The 13,942-nt window shown below is 30.1% G+C and overlaps 2 long non-coding RNA genes across 2 annotated transcripts in view; one reads left to right on the top strand and one right to left on the bottom strand.

Annotated features, from left to right (window-relative positions):
• LOC145296951 (uncharacterized) overlaps positions 1–8,878 on the top strand; it is a 125,557-nt gene extending 116,679 nt beyond the window's left edge. The window contains exon 3 of the long non-coding RNA XR_013870082.1: positions 1,417–8,878. This is a non-coding gene — a long non-coding RNA (uncharacterized LOC145296951). The remainder of the gene's footprint in view (positions 1–1,416) is intronic.
• LOC145296952 (uncharacterized) lies at positions 4,724–12,815 on the bottom strand. The gene is made up of 2 exons (XR_013870083.1): positions 8,305–12,815; positions 4,724–8,270 (listed from the first exon to the last, which is right to left on the bottom strand). It is a non-coding gene; the product is annotated as an uncharacterized LOC145296952 (long non-coding RNA).
• Between the last annotated feature and the right edge of the window lie 1,127 nt (positions 12,816–13,942).

Genomic DNA, 13,942 nt, shown 5'->3' on the forward strand with positions numbered 1-13,942 from the left:
AAAAAAATTTCACACACACACACACACCCTTTAAACAATATTTATTTCAGTCGTCGTCACCCAGAATGCATTTCTGTTGCTCTTGTCTGTGTCTCTCTCTCCTTTTTCTATACGTTTGTGCTGCTTGTTTTCTGGTCGCCAATTCCATATTTCAGCTCCTCAACCCGTTATCATACCTCCCTGAAAATCCAGGTAAGCTACCTGTGTTTCCCACAACATTGCTTCCTTTTGTTTTCAATGCTTTTCTCGTATTAAATTTTCTGTTGGCTTTTTTAAAAAAATTTGTTTAATTTTATTTAATTGCTTTTTCTTATTTTGTATTGAATCTTGTAGTTTTTAGTGTTTGTTTTGAAGCACTTGGAATTTTCAGATTTCAAAATTGATGCCGGATTGTGGCTTTTCCTGTTTCTTTTTTTGTTTTTTTAAGACAATTTCTAAAACAATTTTCTTTAAAATATTTTTCCTTCTGTCCCCTTTCTACTTACCCATTTTTTTTTTTTTTTTTTTTTTTTTTGATGCGTCCATTAAAATTTTCACTTTTGTGAAAAAAAAATAAGTTTTAAGCTGAAAAAACTTGATGAATAGGCGGAAATGCAAGCCGACATTTCTTGAATGCATATTCCAAACTACGTTTCTAAATTTTTTTTAGATGAGGATTCATAATTTGGATTCTTCAGACTACTGTTCTCATCTTGAATGTCATTTTCACAACGTTTCTGTCGATGTAACCTCTGGCCCTCAAGTGTATCTCATTGAACTGTAATCTGCACAAAATTTTTAACGGAACCCTTTATCTAATCCATGGGGTAGCATGATCTTGTTCCTTCAGCCACGACTGGGTAGAAGTCCTAATTTACAATTCTATTTGGAGTGTCACTCAAAGAGCGTAATTTTACAACTCAATTTTACCAAATATTCTATCTACTTATGGCATGGGTCCCTGCGTTCTTTTGGAGTTCAAATTTTAGTGTGGGTGACACTCAAAATACAATTGTGAATTGGTTAGGATTTCAACTTGGTCATCACTGACAGGACGAGAGCTACCCCTGTGGATTAAATTAAAGGTTCCATTTGAAATTCCGTGAAGATTAGAGTTCAACAAAAAAGATTCCAGAGTTTAATACGAAAAATTTTGTGAAAATAACCTTCAAGATAACACTAGGAGTCTGAAGAATGCAAAAGACACACCTGACACACCAATTTACATGTAAAAATTTAAATTCAAAAACTTATTAAAAAAAAAAAAAAGTCTCTACTAATCGATATGCAAGGACGCATCTTTAAAAAAAAAAAAAAAAAAAAAAAAAAAAAAAATCTGCCCTGGCCACCCTAAAATAATTGCACGGCCCAATAATGGCCATTCATGTTTTTCTTGTCAGTTTTCGTAGCTAATTGATTGTTTTCCTTGTGACTTAGGCTGGTGTCAATCATGCCCTACCCTAATCAGCATTCTGCCCAGGCCCGGAAACATCTCAAGGAGGAAGCCCTTCTGCTGAAGATGAACTGTAAAATGAGCCGCGAAAAAATGAGCGAAACGATATCTGCGCTGATTCGTTATTGCAATGACACTGCCCCGTCAGACCCTCTTATCTATCCGGTTAAGGAAAACCCCTTTAAAGAGAAAAGAACCTGCAACATATTGTGAGGTTACTGGAAGATGGTGATGGGGCTGGATGTGAGGGGATACCGACCACTCTAACCCTCATTCCTCTGCAGCCAGCCATTATCAACGCCAACACATCAATGGTGGCTGCTCATCCATTTATTAGAACTGCTGTTTCTTAATGTGTAAATAAGATTGGAAAAAAAAAAAACCTTCCATCATAGATTTTTTTTTTTTTTAATTTAAAAAAATTTTTTTTAGTAAATTTAAAATCACTTTTAGAAGATCGCCTCTACTGTATTTCCCCATCACATGAGATCAAAACGAAACGTTTGTCAAAAAGAAAAAAAAGTTTGGCATACAGTTAGACGATGTGCTCAGATATCCATTGTTTTGTGTAAACCAAATTTTGTGTCTTAAACACTGATTGCTTTTGGACCTCCCCCCCCCCTTATGGAACAAAAACCCACATCTTATGTGGTGGGGAAATATACGGTAAGATTTCATAGATTTTTATATTTAAAATTATTAAATTTTTATTAAAAACTATCTATATAGGGAAAGAGAGAGGTATTGAATCCATTAATCATTCCTTATTCATTTTCTTTCTTTAAAATGCATTCTTAGTATTTTTTTTTTTTTTTTTTTTTTTTTTTCCAAATTTGTGTTAATTCAGCATTGATTATTAAAAGAATTGGTCTTCTGCTTGTGAGTTTTAGTTCCAATCTTAGTTTATTCAAAATTATGATTTTGATATGATTTGGCTATAGTTGGCTAACGTAATTCCTAATTTCCGGCATACTTCTACCGGAAGTGGTGACAAGGCAAACCACTTTTTCTCCACTTTTTAGTCTTCAGTATTTCTAATATGAAGCGGTTTATTGAAATAAAATATAAAAGGACGTTCTTGAAAATGATACAATAAAAAAAATTAGCAAAATTATACAGATAAAAATAAGTCTGTATTTGCACTTTGGATAACAAGATTAAAAACATTTTTTATTCTATTTGAAATTTTATAAGAAATCTTTATAAAATTATAAAGATTTAAAAAAAGAAAAGAAAAAACTTTTTTAAATTTCAATAATTTTTAATTAAAAAAAGACCGAAAAAAAAAAATTCCAATAATTATTTAAAAAAAAAAAAAAAAAAAAAAAAAATCGGAGGGTGGGGGTGAAAATAGATGCACAGGAGATCTAGACGTGAGAGAAAAAGCAAAGGAATTGATTTGCATTGTCACTGCTTGTAGTAACTACACCTAGATTTAGGAAGTACGTTAGCTGACTATAACAGAATTCCAACTTCTGACCTCTTATGATACTACAAGCAAGAAAATTCTAGATCTAATACTTTTTTTTTTTTTTTATGAACGATCAAGGGAGATAATTCTTTTAAGTTACGAAGTGCTCCACGAAAATTAGCATAATTTATGCGCGTACATATGTGAAATGTGCGGAAATAGAAAATGGTTATTGATTACAGAAGCATCGTTAAAACAAGAAAAATACAGAAATGTTAGCTACATTTGATATGCTTGCAGCAGGAACGAGACGGTTTCGCCAAATTAGTCGACCTTTGGATGACATCAAGCGAAATATTGTTCCAAGCATCGTTTAGTTTTTAAAGATTTTATATCTGTAAAATCCATTATGTTGAGATGTGGACTTTTGAGGGCCATTCGTTTGATTCATTGAAGCTAGGAATGTTGGCGAGTGTCCTTAAATGTGTGGCCATTGCGCTATCTTGTCGCAGTGCCCATTCAGTTCCTCTTATTACTGGTTGGACATTTTTATGCACATCTCATTGTTAGATTTGAGCTGCTTCACTGTTTTTCTAAATGTTCTGTGTTTTTTTTTTTCTTTTTCTCGAATCTCCTGTACTTTCCATAGCACCCAGAGAAAAAAAAAAACAAAAAAAAAAAACTTGTATAATAACACTAGTAAACAAATCCATATGTTGCAAACTTTTAAAATAGAGGTGAGAAAGCAAATGGCAATAAAAATTCACATGTGATGAATGAAAGTTTTTTTTTTTGTTTTTTTTTAGTGTCAAGTGAGCTGGGGGGGGGGCGGTGATCATCTACTAGAATGTAATCTTTAAACTCTTCCAAATGCAAAACGAACATTTCTTTAATTTCTTTACTGTAAAAAAAAATAATAAACAAACACTTACCGGTAATGAACAAAGAAAAATTGATAAAAAATTTTAGTTGGTATAAAAAGTATAAATAACATGTATTTGTAAGGCGTGGTATACTTTTAACATGTCCTGTTTTTAAAACATGGTATACTTTTAACATGCTATACCCTAGTAAAGATAGCAGCCATTTAAAATATCTTTGCAGTCTGGACACTTGAGTATAAAGTGATGCTGGTCTTGCATCTGTGACAGAATGTGATAAAGAGCTAAAGATGAAAGTTCCTCCTTCTTTCAGATTAATAAATTGTGTGAATGCCTTGTTTAAAACGATCACTAATTCGTTATAAAATTCCGTCTTCCCTTTTAAATTAGAAACTTTTCAACCTTCCAGTTAAAAAAAAAAAAGTATGAGTTGTCCAAGATGTTTTTATATGCCTCCAAAAATCTAAGATTCCATGTCCTTCCCATTCTCCATCTAATTAGCCATACTTCATTAAGAAATTGCTCCAGACAAGGTATGTAACCACTTGATGCAAAAAAAAAAAAAAAAAATATTTCAAGGTCAAAACTTGCCAGAGATACGTGTTAGATGGATAGATGCCAACCCAGCAACAGCAATCTTTACCGTTTTGTCAGAAACATTGCTTATAAAAATGTGAGGATTAAGTGACAAAATAGGGGAAGCGAGAGTTACGCGGCTTGAGATCCATCTACGATTGTGCAGATTTTGTAATCCAACATTAGTTTGGGTGCAGATTGTAGGGAACCTCTTACGTTGCATCATAGATATATTTAGGAAAAAATACCTCACTTTTAACAACTTTAAATCCAAATTTCAATTATAGGCAGTATTTGCAAAAAAAAAAAAAAAATGGAGGCTCTACTTGATAACTCAAATTCCAAATACGATTTGAAAATAACTGCATTTTATAAAATCCTCTTTGTAAAACCGTGGCATGTTCCTCGTGTCTGCTGTATGCGTTTCTTGTTTTTTTTTTGTTTTTTTTTCTGTAGGAAGTAGAATATTAGTTTCTTCTTTGCATGTGTTTGCGATTAGTATTTGTTTAGTTGATGAAAAAAAAAAATCATTTACTGTTAATTTTTTTTTTTTAGTTGTTGCACACTTTCTTCTAATTGTTGTAGATTTGAGGGGGGGGGACAACAACTTTTGTTTCAATTGTCTTTTGTTTGCGGTGCCGGTTTCGGCATTTCTCTTTCTACTGATTTTTCCTTGATCCAATCCTTAGGTGAAGAGTCAACTCAAACACTATTCATACAATAAGATCAACTTGTGCTAAATATTTAATCTGGTAGTTCCCAATAAAAGTATGCTCTTCTATTAGCAAAGAATTAAAAAAAAAAAAAAAAAATGATAAATTACGTTATTTTTTAAATTTGCATGATAACGAATTTTCAGATCATTTTTTTTTTTTTTTTTTATCTCCCGACTTTTGATGTTGGGAGAGATATTTTGTTTGTATTTATAAAATTTATCCGATTACCTGCAATGTGCTGAGTCAGTATTTTATAATTTATTAATTTTAACATTGGTTGAAAGCAACAATTGCTTTCAATCAAACATGCACATCCGTAAGTTTTGCCAAATACCATTCATTCTTCATGGTGCCATCCATTTTCAAGTGTGTGTTTGAGATATATATATATATTTTTACCTACCTTGATAATTGTATGACATTTAACAACACTCAGAATTCAATATATTAGACTATGCATGAATGACCCCTTGGATTAGTATGTTATATATATTATTAAACATAGTTCAACTCCCGTCTTTTTTTATTAAGAGGCGTTTGATAAAAATCCCTTGCTACAGTTCTTGATGAGTTAAGACAAAACTGATCGGCTGACATTTGTTTTTCTTGTATTACCTTTTAATCGTGAATATTAAAAAAAAAAAAAATGCCATTCCCTTCAAAATTGCGGTATTAAATATTTGTAAATACCAAATATTTGGAAATTTCAAGTCGATACTTTCACACAAACATGTCCAGATTATTATATAGATCCCCATTTCCAAGAAACATGCATAAACTTGATGTCATAATAGACCTGCTCTCTATTGTATATGTATGCTGAATGAATCCAATTTTGAAGTTGGTGTGCAATCAGACAAGATTCGGATATTTAGTATAAGGTAGATTATGGTAGAACTGACAAGGAAAATCTCTGCCCTCTCTTTTTCTCCCCTCCCCTCTTTCTTCCATGCTCCCCCTTTCACGCTCCCCCTCCCTCCTCTTTCTTTCACGCTCCCCCTCCCTCCTCTTTCTTTCACGCTCCCCCTCCCTCCTCTTTCTTTCACGCTCCCCCTCCCTCCTCTTTCTTCCACGCTCCCACCCTCAGGGACCCACAATACATTTGTACTTCATGCTGTCTTCATCTCATTTCCTTGTCTTTATCACAAAGATGAATACATCCAAAATGGTGCTACCCTTTAGCCATTAAATCTTTTCAGTTTCAATCGATACATCCCAATCTTCCTTTGGAAAAACTTATATAATTTTATAATAGTGTTTCATACTTATCGCATCAATAAAACTATTATTTTTCCTAGTTTGTGTGTTGATAGGAATTTCATTAGTTTTCTAAAGGTTTAGACATTCTCTTCCGCCCCCTTCATTTCAGTCTTCCTCCAACCATCTAAAACTTTCATGTACAGATAAAGTATGCACGATGACAAGCAAGACTACAGCGCCAGAGTTTTGGTTGTGAACTGAATTTGTTAAATGATCTTGGAGGGAGCAACTTGTATACCAATTTGCTTCCTTTTTATTGGGAGTTGATCACTTTTTGCTCAAATTCCTACTGCAAAGTGGCTGCTATTTTTATTGTCAATTTTGACAGGGAATTCAATAGAACTAAGTAATATGAAACTTTTTTCTAAATTTTAATCAGTGATTTAAAAAATTGACTTTAACCGAATTTTTCTTAGCAAACCTTTGAGGCAAAAAGAAAATGATAGGAAAGATATTTTTCTAAATGGAAAACTCTCTCTCTCTCTATGATAGATTGACAGGTCGTAGGTTTAAGGAGATAAAAAAAAAATTCTTTCATTAATATTCTATAATAGTTTAACAAAAAAGAAAAAGCTAGAAAATTTCCAGTTCTTCCTACATATTTATTTTATTTTTTCAAAACTTTTTGGTTCTCATCAAAGAACAATCAATTGAATTTTTTTTTTCTTTATTTAACCATGAAGCATTCACTTTCTCAACTGAGAATTTTTTTTATTACCTTTTTTGTATGTCTGTAAAAATTGCAGTGATATAATAAAATTTAAAAAAAAAATAAAAACTGAAACGCTATATATAAAAAAAAAATTTTTCACTGTCAAAAAATTTTATCATAAAAAAAAAAATGAATTTATTTACACGTTCTTTTATTTCTGGATTTTTTTCTGTAAAAAAAAAAAACAAAAACATTTTGAATAAAAAAATACAGATGTTTTATTTTTAATGACAATTTTAAGATTGACAACATTAATTTAAAAAAAAGTTATTTTATTTATTTTTTTTTTGTCTGAATTTATTTTTGGATCATTTATGTTAATGTTGTGGCCAATGTAAATAAATATAGTATATATTCCACAGTGGATCACTTATCGTATTCTCTTATCGTAAAAAATAATTGTTGCTTAAAATATGCAAAAGAAAAAAATTAGAAAAATCTCTTAATTTATTTTTGTAACAATTTAAATTATTTTTAAATACTTTCTTACCATAAAACTACTTATATGCGTATGCCAGATATTCACCACATACTTGAGGACAAAATTCTGCCTCTTTATCACTGTCTTGGGCTGATCTTTTGGCTATCAGGAGCAGCAATACCAGAATCGGTCTATATCTGGTCAGTGGTCTCTTTGAATTTTCCATTAAATCGTTATTTCTTTATGTAGCTCGGACCTGGTAGTCAAGAGAAACGTGTTCAAACCATGTTATTTTTAATATTAATGGATTTGTGAATATAGAGCTTCTTTTTGAGCTCTGCATTTCTATCTTAGAGTTACTTGAAGGATAGTTCTTGAAAATTTCAACTTGAGCAACATATTGTACTTAACCAGTTGAGTTCAGGTTTCACTTGTATAAAATAAAAAAAAACAATAGCCACTATCAAAATTCATTTATTCTTCATGCCTGTACTTTTAAGGTTTTTGTCTTTATGATTAGAGGGTTACTGTTTATCAAGGCCCAAGGGTTACTCAAGGATAAGGGTTGGTAGTCATTCAAATGCAAAGATTATTCCTCTGTTAATGTTTGGTGAGGATTCTGGGAGCACAGCCGTGAAATACAAAAAAAAACAAAAAAAACTATCGGTTAAATAACATTTTAATTTTCAACAAATGTCACTTTTTCAGTCGACACCAGAATCTTATCTAATCTTATTAGATTTTAGAACAATTCATTTTGAAATGGGTAAAAATCTTAATTTTTCCAATCTGTCATCAGTTATTTCTCAATTTTTTTTTGCATTTGATTGTTGGCAATCAGACCAGCTAAAAAAAAATTACCTATAGTTAGATTAGCTAAAAAAAAAAAAATTACCTATAGTTAGATTTCCAAGTTAACTTTCTTTAAGTGTATTTATGCCAATGGGGTTTTTTTTCTCCCCTTTTTAAATATGTGGTTTGCTTATTTGGTCTCATGTTATTTCTTGCGTGCTTAAATCGGATGTGTGTGATGTTATATTTTAAATGAATGCAGACTCCAATTTCCCATGCTATAGCCTAAGCAACTTTTGTGGAGTAAAACATGAATGTCTTGATAAAATGTTGCACTTGGATTTTAAATTAATTTTCTTTAAGGAAAAAGTGCCATCAACCTACAAATAATAGACAATCGTATTTAAAAATGGGGAAAAAAATGTATGGTAATCTGAAAATGACTGCATACACATTGGTTGAAATGTAAACATATTGCCATGATCATGAACTAATGAAAAACATGGTAATTTTTTTTTTTTTTACTTTAAAATTTTTTTTGTGAGATTAATGAAATGCAGACAATTTATATTTTTTAATGAAAATTTATAGGTTTTTATTCTTTTTACTCAAAAGAATATTAATGTTGGCAATTTTAAATATTGAAATTTGAATAAAATCTGTTTTTACTGCTTGTATTTTTGTTTTCATTTTTTTATTTGAAACATTTTGTCTTAACATTTGTGTTGTCTTTAACAATTTCAATTAAACGCTTTTGATATTTATTTTTTTAAAATTAACTCTTGCAAAAGGCTTATTTCAGCCCAATTCATCCAGCCGCGACACATCTCCTCTTGGATTTTTTTTTCATATTTACACCATACAAACTTTGGGTTAAAACTAAGAGAAATCTGCAATTTCAGCACAGTTGGATTTGAGGAACATTTTTTTTTTTCACAGTCAGTTTCGGCCTGGAAATCAAAAATTGCTATCTCATGACGTAGAATTTTCGACCCCCGGCGTTTTACAAAATTTGCATTTTTTGTTGCAAAAAATAAAGCTTTGGAGCTAAAAATTCACACATACCAATTTTGAGGCTTTAGTGTCTGGAAATGTGAAATATGCCGAAAGATTTTATTTGATTTTTGTAATTTCCAACCCAAAGTCACTTTAAAAATCCAAAGGAGAAGTCTGGCAAAGCACCACAGTTATATTTTTTCTCAACAAAATATCGCCCCAAACAAGCTCTAAAAAAAAAAAAGTGCTGCGGCATCACCTAAAATGGTAAAAATAAGATACTTCATCTCATTTGCTATCTTTCTAACCATGATTTTTGGATTCCTTGTCCTCAAAACCATGGCTGTGTGAATGTTTAGCTCCAAAGCTTTATTTTTTGCAACAAAAATGCAAATTTTGTAAAACATCGGGGGTCGGAAATTCTATGTCATGACAGCAAATTTTGATTTCCAAGCCGAAACCGACTGTGAAAAAAAAATATGTTCCTCAAATCCAACTGGACTGAAATTGCAAATTTCTCTTAGTTTGTATGGTGTAAATATGAAAAAAAATCCAAGAGGGGGTGTTGGGGGGGGGGGCTAGATGAATTGGGCTGGAATAACTTAAAACTTTAATATAAATCTGGATTTAGTATTGTAAAATTTCAAATCCAGATGTATTTCTTATTCTGCTTCTTTTTTTTTATCTGGACATCCTCTAAACATGCACACACACATCTATTTCAATAAATGCTTATAGAATGTATTTAGCTAAACACTTTCCTGCAGTTGTATTTGATTGAAAAACTACAAAAATATTTTAAATTGAATTATGACAAATTTTTATAACCAAATGATTCACTTAAAATGTTTTGTTTTTTACTAAAATCATTTTATAATTTAAAGGAGTTCATCAGATAATAAAACAGTTGGTTGCTGCAGTTGATCTAAATTTGTATTTAAACGATTGTAATCCTGAATATGTGATTTAATTTTTACAAGAACAATTATCCAAATTTAGTTGTATAAAATCTGACAAAATGTTGAATTTAATCAAATATTTTTGCTTTTAAAAAATAAAATTTTGAAACTTCGACAGATTTATTCATTAAACTTTAAATTTGAAGTTTTTGAAATCACACTGCTTATTTGTACTTCAACAATATTTGAAATGATTTAATGAAACAAAAATATTCACTGTTTACGGTGTAGACTTTTCTAAGTTAAAGCCAAGTATTATGGTTCATTTGTGTTAAAAGCAAAAGAAAATCTGGGAGATCATTATTCAAAAAAAAAAAAATTATTCAAAAGACTCTCCCCTTGAAATCTAGGACTTGAAATAGTAACCAGCTAAGCTTTTATTTGTAAATGTAATAACACCATTTTCAGTTTTTTACCTGGCACAAGGACATTAAAATTTGAGAATTTACTTAATCTGAATTATCAAAGATTATTATTGATTATCAAAAAACTTTACTTTTTAAAATACTTTTTCCATTACTGTACACAAAAACTATCAGTTTAATTAATTGATGACGTTTTTGTATCATTTATCCCCCTTTCCAATATGTGTAAAGTAAAAAAAAAAAAAAAAAAAAAAAAAAAAAATTTAATGAGAAGCTAAAAAATAAAGTAACTCTAGTGGCGAAAAAAAATGTTCGAATGTACACGTGGAACTAACTTTATCTACTCATGGCTTCTGTTCAGTCTCAAGACAATGGATACTCCTTGTAAAGATGTCTGCGCATATAATTCTGAAGCAAGGGTTGTGCAATCTACAACCTCACCTCTCCTTAGCCAACACTGTTTTATTTTAGTGGCAAGGAGTTCAGAATGATTGAAAACAATGCCAAGATAAACGGATCACATAAACACCTGATATTCCAAAATGATTATGCATTTTAGTACTAACCAGGTTTAACGTTGCTTAACTTCGGTGATTTAGTGGAGAACCGGTCTGTCAACCTGATCATGCTGTATCTTTTATCCAATATGAAATTATTGCCTTTTTAGGTCATTATTTAAAATTGTCTTCATTGTAATAACCTTCCTTGCCGGAACAATTTTTGGAGACACATCTGAGCCTATTTGTAAGGCTAATCGGAATCAAATATTGATTTGACGGACACATTGTTGTTTCCGTCCAACATGGAAAATCTGATAAGATAAATGTTTGGAATTTGTTTTGTGGAATTTCAGTGTAATCAAATTTTGCTGTCATGCCAATGGTTCGAGAAATTACAATTACTCCATTTTTAAAAACTTTATTAAAAGGTCATCACTAAGAGATGAAAAGTGGAATGGTGACTGCTATGAGGATTGAAAATAAAATTTAATGACTCGTCAGGTTTATGACCGATGTTTGTTGAAGACAGTCCCTACAAAAGGAATCCTGTGGTTACATTTCGCATATGTGAATTCTTGTCACTTCGGTGTTTTTTTTTTTTTTTTTTTTTTTTTTTTTGTTCTCTAAATTTTTTGTATTAGTTTGCAATGTTCTCACTGAATCCTAAGTATTTTTTCTTTTCCCTCTACAGAGCTTAAGATATAAATTTAATCAAACCGTCATATGAATTGAATAAAACTGATTTCACAGAAAAAAAAAATCACTAATTTCTATTAAACATCAGGAGAATCTTGAAAAGAAATGCTACTTTGCACTATTCCCAAAGAAATTTGTGTAAAAAAAAAAAAAAAAAAAAAAAAAAAAAAAAAATCAGGAGTTATTTCCCTTTAGACACTTTTCTTTTGTCTTGCATTCCTATTGGTCATGCTGAAAAAATCCAATGGGATTTTATTTTTTTTTAATTTTTTTATAGAGCATAATGCATGTCAAATTCAAATTGCTATAACTTTAAAAAAATTTGTTTTTTCAAACTTAAGATATAAAATCATATTTAATAAAGTTGAAAATTACTCAACTTAATGTTAACCGTTATCAAAATTTTAATTCTCAACTTGCTTTAGATGAAAATTCAGATTTATTTTTCTAAAGAGAAATTCGTATGACAATTTTTTTTTACAAAAATAAAGTACAATTTTACTTGAAAAATGGCTAAGGAAAATATTATCGATTTGATCAAGTAAGAATTCAATTGTCCAGAAATAATGAGGTTTTAGGACTGTCCCATTAAAATGAAACAAATCTTCAATGAATAAGTTTAATCAAAGTAATTTGCAAGAGATTGAATGAATTCTTTTTTGGTAAAGAATTTGGAACAAAGTCTGTAGGAGACATACTAGGAGAATATGGTGGATAACACAAAACAGATTATTGTGATCGACTAACTCTACTGCATTTCACACGTGTGATAGTTTCACGTGGATTTATAGATCTTGATGGAATTCACGATGCATTTTATTTCTTCATCAAACAAATTGTGTCAAAAAATGGATTGAAGAAGATTATGGATTACTTCATGGACAATTTTTTTTTTTTTTCCATTAAATTTTGATTGTGTGTTTAAAAATGAATTTTCAATTTTTGTTTAAAAATATTTTGTAGGTTAACCTTTTATTTAAATTGTGCATGTCTACAAGTTTTGTCTTTAACTTTTTGTTTATTTTTATAATTTTTATTAAAAAAATTTTTTTTGCTTCTGTACTCAATGGGAAAGTTTTAAATAAATATTTTTTTAATTACAAATTTTATTTTTGTTTTCTTGTTTTGTCTTAGATCCTAGCAGATAAATTCGAATAAAGATTTGTTTTTAATTTTGTGCAAAAGAGTTTAAAACCATTGGATTTTTCAAGTTTAAATTCATGAATCCAAAATTGGAAACCGAAATAATTCTAAAAATATTTTAATTACTTTTGTTTGTAACTGACAATCAAAAATGATTTTCATGTGAGATATTTCAGCGGAAATACATTGCACATGTAAAAAAAAAAAAAAAAATCAGTATAAATCAAGCAAATCATGAAATGTTTTTATATTTCAGTTTAGTTGACAATTTATCGATATTTTTATTTTTTTCTGGCAGAAAATGTTAAAATATCGATTTTATCTGTTTTTAACTTTTTGATAATTGAAAGCAAGAATCACTTCAAAATTTAAAACAAACTTAGAAACCTGCGAAATATTTAATTGAACTGGTTTTTAAATTTCACTGATCTTTACTGTAATCAAGTTATACAGATTAATTCAATTAATAATTTAATGGTTAAAAATCACATTAAACGGCATAGTTTTTCACTTCCAAACAGAAATGGAAGTAAAGATTCTCGGGCAACGCCAGCCATTTATCTTCGATTTAATTTTTTTTTTTTTTTTTAAGTCATTGTTTTAAGTAAACTAAGTTGATTTTCATTTTTGGAAAATTAAGTCTCCATTTTATGGAATGTGCACCGAATTTTTCTTATAATTTATTATACAATAAATCATAATGATAAAATCAAAATGGTGGACACAGTTGCTTTGAACCCTCCCCTCCCCGTACCACCTGATCAATAAAAAAATACTGAAATTAATAGTATTTTTTTCTTTTGTGTTTTCTTTTTTACCCCCCCCCTCCCCTTCCCCCTCCTTTTTCAGTATTCATAAGAACCAAAAACTCCATATTTTTCTTGAATGAAAATAGTTCTGCATCCTTTGTTATCTGGATAAAGATAATCACCAAATATGGGTGTGGTGTCATGTAGACGGTGCAATTTTTTTTTTTTTTTTTTTTTTTTTTTTCTACATGACTGTGGTGTTGTGGATTGATGATCTGAGCATACCATGTTCAAATCGTGCCAGTTCAACCTACCCAAATAAACATGGCATTT

The sequence above is a fragment of the Euprymna scolopes genome, chromosome 17 (assembly GCF_053919585.1).
Source record: "Euprymna scolopes isolate OS-2025 chromosome 17, ASM5391958v1, whole genome shotgun sequence".
NCBI classification, from domain to species: domain Eukaryota; kingdom Metazoa; phylum Mollusca; class Cephalopoda; order Sepiida; family Sepiolidae; genus Euprymna; species Euprymna scolopes.